Source organism: Delphinapterus leucas, chromosome X, assembly GCF_059928025.1.
Source record: "Delphinapterus leucas isolate spDelLeu-1000000601 "Yukka" chromosome X, BTC_Dleu_Yukka2, whole genome shotgun sequence".
Taxonomy (NCBI): Eukaryota; Metazoa; Chordata; class Mammalia; order Artiodactyla; family Monodontidae; genus Delphinapterus; species Delphinapterus leucas.
Window position 1 is genome coordinate 34768955 of NC_143150.1, and position 6843 is coordinate 34775797.

Below are 6843 nucleotides of genomic sequence, written 5' to 3' on the forward strand. Positions count from 1 at the left end.
AGGAGGAAGGGTAAGCTGTGACAAAGTGAGAGAGTGGCATGGACATATATACACTACCAAATATAAATAGATAGCTAGTGGGAAGCAGCCGCATAGCACAGGGAGATCAGCTTGGTGGTTTGTGACCACCCGGAGGGGTGGGATAGGGAGGGTGGGAGGGAGGGAGACGCAAGAGGGAAGAGATATGGGGATATATGTATATATATAGCTGATTCAGATTTTTATAAAGCAGAAACTAACACACCATTGTAAAGCAATTATACTCCAATAAAGATGTTTAAAAAAGAAAGATTTAAAGTATATACCCCCCTTAAAAAAAATAAGTGCTCTAGAGCCAATAAGATAACGGAAGACTCACAAACACATTTTTATCTGTACTTCTTTTTCGTCTTCTGTATCTTTGTGTGTGTGTTTGTGTACTTGTGTATGTGTATGTATCTTTTTTTCCCCTAGTTTAGTTGTTTTGATGGGACATTATAGAGGGGTGGTTTGGCTCCATAAGGTAGCAAAAGTGAAGGATAATTTTCAGTAGTAGAGAAACAACAAAGATCAGGATTTCATGGAAACACAAAGTAAAAAGCAAACCTTTGAATACTTTCATGCAATAGAGTGGATAAACTATTGCTATATTCTTACCTTCTTATTTCTTATTTCTAAAAAAGAGGTGTGTAACCTCCATTTGAAATATCAGTAAAATTTTACATTGGACTCGAATAAATTCCTTGTTGTCCCTCTGAGATCCTTTCCCTCAGTCTACAAACATGACTAAGGTCCCCATATTTTTGTTTTTAAAATTCTCTCTCCTAAATTAAGCTATCCTTCAAGTCACTACCACATCCTTTTACTTTATTCTTCACCAAGTCATATCCTATAAGAGCCGTTTACATTTTCCTGAACTCTAAAACTCTACAAAAGACAATATTTTAATTTCACTAAAGATCTAAATGCAATAATATCAACTTTCATCTTACTTATTTTAATGTCTCCCAGGCATTTCAAATATAACATGGCCCAAATTCTAACATATTATCTAAATATCCAAATATGATCTGTACCATCATTCCCTATCAATATTAGTGGCATCCCAATTTTTGTTTACCTAGGCTAGAAAAACTTCATTTGCAATGACAAATTCAATAATCGAGTATTACTCTTCAAATTTTATAAAGACATTTTCTCACAAAATGAATATTTTTCTGCCAGAAAGACAACTTGCAGTAATTTGTTTTGGCTGAATAATCCATTGTAGAGTTTGGCTACTCCACACATTTGAACTGGGCAGTTCAAAAATCCCCATGCTTCCTTCCCTATCATGGTGAGAAAATAGAAAATCTGAATTGACCAATGGCATGGCAAATTTTCAAATATGATGGAAACAGGAAATATGAATGTGAAAAATACTTTTCAGAGTGTTTTCTAAATAATTTACCACTATTAGTCATGTTTCTATCAACAGAAGAATGGACAAACATGATACGGTTTATTCATGTAATACAATAATATTCATCAATAAAAAAACAACACATCACTAACACATGCACAACTATGGTTGATTCTCAAAAACATTATGCTGAGTGAAAGAAGACTTACACAAAAAAGTATAAATGTATGATTATATTTATGTGGCATTCAGGTAAATACACACCAAATATGTAGTGGACCAAAAAATCAGAATAGTGTTGCTTTTGGCAGGTGAGGGTATAGTTAAATTGGAAAGGCACAAGTGGAAAATTTTGGGGATCATGGTAATGCTCTATATCTTGACAAACATTTGATATACATAGCTATATGCATTTGCCAATACATACAGTAGAATGGTACACTTTACCTTAAAAGGAAAAATAAGAGAAAAAATAAAACATTTACATCTAATTAACTATACGCAATCTGAGGGATTTAGGCAAAAGTGTAGTAAATGTCTGCAACTTACTCTTTAATGCTTCAAAATATAAGATGAATTATGGATAGATAGAAGGATATTTAGAGAGACTGATATGTAGATAAAACCTAATAGTAAAATGTAAATGATAGGATCCAGGAGGTGGAAACATGAGTGTTCACTCTATAGATGTTTCAACATTTTTACACGCTTGAAATTTTTCAGATTAAAACGTTGAAATGTATAACAGAAAAATCATCCTAAAAATTGATTTTGGACACATGCTTGGAACATTTAACCACCAATATATGTTTTATTGTGGTAAGAACACTTACCATAAGATCTACCCTCTTAAAACATTTTAAGTGTATACAGAATTGTTAACTATAGGCACTATGTTGTTCAGTAAATCTCCAGAACTTATTCATGGCACATAACTGAAGCTTTATACCTACTTGAACAATAACTTTCCATTTCTCCCTCTTCCCAGATCCTGGCAACCACTGTTCCAATCTCTTCTATGAGTTTGACTATTTCAGATATCTCATATAAGTGGAATCATGAAGTATTTTCTTTCTGTGGCTGGTTTATTTCATTTAGTATAATGTCCTCCAGGTTCATCCATGCTGTTGCATATGGCAGGATTTCCTTTTTTCAAGGCTGAATAATATTTCATTGTATATATACACCACATTTTCTTTATCCATTCATCATTGATAGACACTTAGGTTGTTTTCATATCTTGGCTATTGTGAATAATGCTACAATGAACATGGGAGTGAAGATATTTCTTCGAGAGCCTGATTTCTATTCTTTTGAATATATATACAGAAGTAGGATTGCTGGATCATATGGTAGTTCTATTTTTAGTTTTTTGAGGAAACTCCAAGCTGTTTTCATAGTGGCTGCACCAATTTACATTCCACAAACAGTCAACAGAGGTTCCAACTTCTCCACATTCTTGCCAACAATTATCTTTTATTTTTTTATAATAGTCATCCAACAAGACATACAAATGGCCAACAGATTTATGAAAAGGTACTCAACATTACTAACCTCAGGGAAATTAAAATCAAAACTCCAATAAATCGTCACCAATATTAATAGGATAACTTAATATATATTTAGGAGTGGCATCATTTTGCAGTATTTTGTCCTCAAAAAATTTCCCTCCATTTAGAGATACAGTACACTAGGATCAGTGTCATATGCTATATAATAAATATAAAGACTTCTATACTTTATCGTGCCATTTTAATATGTGTATTTTTTCACTGTGTAAACTTGGTCCCTTTTTCACTGTTATGGAAAACCAAATACCTTTTTTTAAACTAATTAATTAATTTATTTATTGGCTGCATTGGGTCTTTGTTGCTGTGCGTGGGCTTTCTCTAGTTTCAGAGGGCAGGGGCTACTCTTTGTTGCAGTGCACAGGCTTCTCATTGTGGTGGCTTCTCTTGTTGTGGAGCATGGGCTCTAAGCACGTGGGCTCAGTAGTTGTGGCTCACAGACTTAGTTGTTCCGTGGCATGTGGGATCTTCCCGGACCAGGGAATGAACCTGTGTCCCCTGCATTGGCAGGTGGATTCTTAACCACTGCACCACCGGGGACGTCCCCCAAATACCTTTTCAGGAATGTGATTAGTTCTCCACTACCATCTTTCCACAAGCTTAGGACCAAAAAGAAAGTGAGCTGGATTCCTGCTGCTATCTTAGTAAGTTTCATTTACATCATCCATGGGATTTTGGCTTCAAGTACTTTGTCTCCTTATGTGACTAGATTTACTCCTTTGCCTTTCTCTCTGATTAGCAGTACACATGTGTGTTTGTATGAACACACAAGACATGAGCACACATAGTTAAATACGCATACACCTTTGTGACAACATACATGACTATACACATAGTTAGCCACTTTCAAATACAGTATAGCTCTCTAATAAAGCTGAAGCTTCTAAGTATATTAGCTAAGATGAAATACCAGGAATAAAATTTACCCTTTTGCTTAAAAAAAGTAAAAACCAGAAAAGAACAGCAGTTTTCAGAGAACGACTATCAAATAAAGATAGTCACCAACTAAGGTATGGGAAAAAACTAAATTAACTCTACTATTTCCACTGCTTTCTGCCTGGAGAGAATTTGCAGGTCATAGTACAGGGATGATAACCCCAAGCAGAGCCCAGGGATCTCCCTGAGTTGAGGAGAGAAATGTGAGGGTCCAAATACACAAAGGGGCCTAGAGCTTGCAAGAAAGAATAACGTAGAGAAGAGAGAGAGCTTAGAACATCTATAGAGTGTTAGCCTTGAGTTTTCAACCTGAGTGCTTATTAGTGTATGCATGTGAAGAAACTACCCAAAACCAGGGAAAGAACCACCTGAAAGGATCATAGTTAAAAATCCTTGGAGCTCAAACTGGGCGAGATATAATTTGTTTTCAAACCAACCAAAGTAGAAAACTCAGTATGTCCTGGGACATTGGGTAGAGTACTCAAAAGTGTACTACCTCTGTAATGGGGATAATTAGCCCTAGATTAAAAGCTGTTATGTCCCCATGCAACAAAGTCTGAAAACAGACTTTTAGAAAATCACACTGTTTCCAAGTAAATTAACTGCATCCCAGAACAAAGCTTAAAAAGATGGGAATACAAAAATATCCAACAAACAATAAGGTAAAATCACAGCATCTGGCTGTGATGCTGTGAAAGAAGAAAGAAGGAGGAAAGAAGAAGGAAAAGAAGGAAAATAGGACCCATCAAGAGAAAAAAAATCAATTAAGAAAAAACTCAACCTAAAGTGACACAGATGATAGACTTAGTAGGAAAGGGCATTAAATGAGTTTTTATAAGTTCTTTCCACATATTGAAGAGGTGGGGTAAAGATTAAGCATATTAAATAAGGACATGAAAGATATTTTAAATGATATATCTAGAAGATATTTAAAAATACTCATTGAAATTATAGACATGAAAAATACTATAAATGATTTGAAAACTTACATGGAATAGAATAAACAGCAGATTAGACATTATAGAAGAAATGACTTGTGAATTTGAAGACATTCCCAACAATGTTGAAGAATCTGCCCACAATGAAATAGAGAAAAAAGATGAAAAAAAAGAAAATCAATGAGCTGAGATAAAAATTCAAATGTCCTAAACATATGTGTAATTGGATTCTCCAAAGTGGGAAAGAGAAAGGGAATGGGAAAGATATTGGAAGAAATAATAGGCAAATATATTCCAGATTTAGTAAAAAATATAAAGGCATGAATCTAAGATGTTCAACAAATCTCAAATACAAGAAACATGAAGTAAACTACCAGCAAGGTATATGGTTACCAATTTGTTTAAAACCAGTGATAAAGAAAATATCTTAAACATAGCCAGAGAAAAAATATGAACAATGTGTAGAAAAACAAAGATAAGAATTAAAGCCAGCTTCTCAGCAGAATCAAAGCACAATAGAAGAAAGTGGAGTGACATCGCTGAAGTACTGAAAGAAAAAAATTCAAACTAAAATTCTATACCAATAAAAATATCTTAAAAATGAAGGCAAAAGAAATATTTTTTAAGATACAAAGCTAAAAGAGTTAATCTTCAGCAGCACTACAAAGAATGCTAAAGGAAGTCCTTCTGGCAGAAGGAAACTAATAACAGATGGAAATATAGATCTACTTTCCTCCTAGGATAGTAAGGATTAAATGAGATAAAATATGAAAACTACTTGGACATTGCCTGGCATATTGGCAGCCCTTAACGTATATTATCTATACTGATAATAACAATTATTATTATTCAAGGGAATATAAACTATGTACAGAAATTATCTCTTTGTTCACATAGTGCACTGACTCCACCCATATCTCCCAGACTTTTCACAAATATTTCTTGATGGGTTTCCTTTTGTTCTGGATGCCCTACTTGAAACAATCAGTGAATGTATACCCATTTTTAAAGCACATGGGTCTCTAAAACCCCCAAATTTTCCTCTCAAATAAACACTCAACTGTCACCATCTCTACAATATGGTACAAAAATACCTTTATTAAGCTCATAAATTCTACCCAAGTACTCTGTTTTTCTTTGAATATGAATGTGCCTTAATTCTAAATTTATAGGTGACTATCAGTTTTAATGTTAATAATAAGCATATGATTGCCCATTTATTCACAGATTAATATTTACCAGGTATTTCTCACCCAATTTCTCTTTCAATCTCCAGCTCAATCCTGTGGGTGGAAAGTATTATTACAATCACTTTACAGGTAAGGAAACTGAGGTTTAGAGAAGTTAAATAATTTGCCTATGGTCACACAGTTATTGAATGATGGAAACAGATTCACACTCAAATCTATGTGGCTTTAAAGTTCAGGTCTTAACTAATCCACCATGCTGCCTGAAAGAAAATGGAATGAAGAGACAAGGTACCTATGCAGAGAAGCAAATGCAGGCTAGAGAACATACACAGGCTAGAGAGGGATACAAAAAGGAGCAATGCCCTTCTCTACAATCCATAAAAAAGGAAATAAATATTGGCTATGTGGATTGGAAGATTATAGTGATAATAGTCTAATCTCCCTCTTTGTCACATAAAGGGAAATAGAAGTTGAAAGAGTGGACATGGATTGGCCAAGGTAACATGTCTATATAATAACAGAACAGGATATGGAGCCTAAGTGTCTTAGATTCCAGACCAGCTCCTACAACAATATGTAGGGAAGTGTGTGAAAATCTATATTTCATACACTTCATTCAAGCTAAAAGTAGAAATTAGCAATCCAGCATAATTTATGTGACATGGACAGATGTATTTTTGTAGCTGATAACCCTTGTTTAAAATCAAATGAATTATTGTGAAAAAAGATAAAACAGTTTTGTCAATATAGATGCAAATACTAAAGGAAAATGATTTATGGAGGGGAATTCAATCAGTTACTGGAAAACTCTTGAGACTCTGGTCACTGAA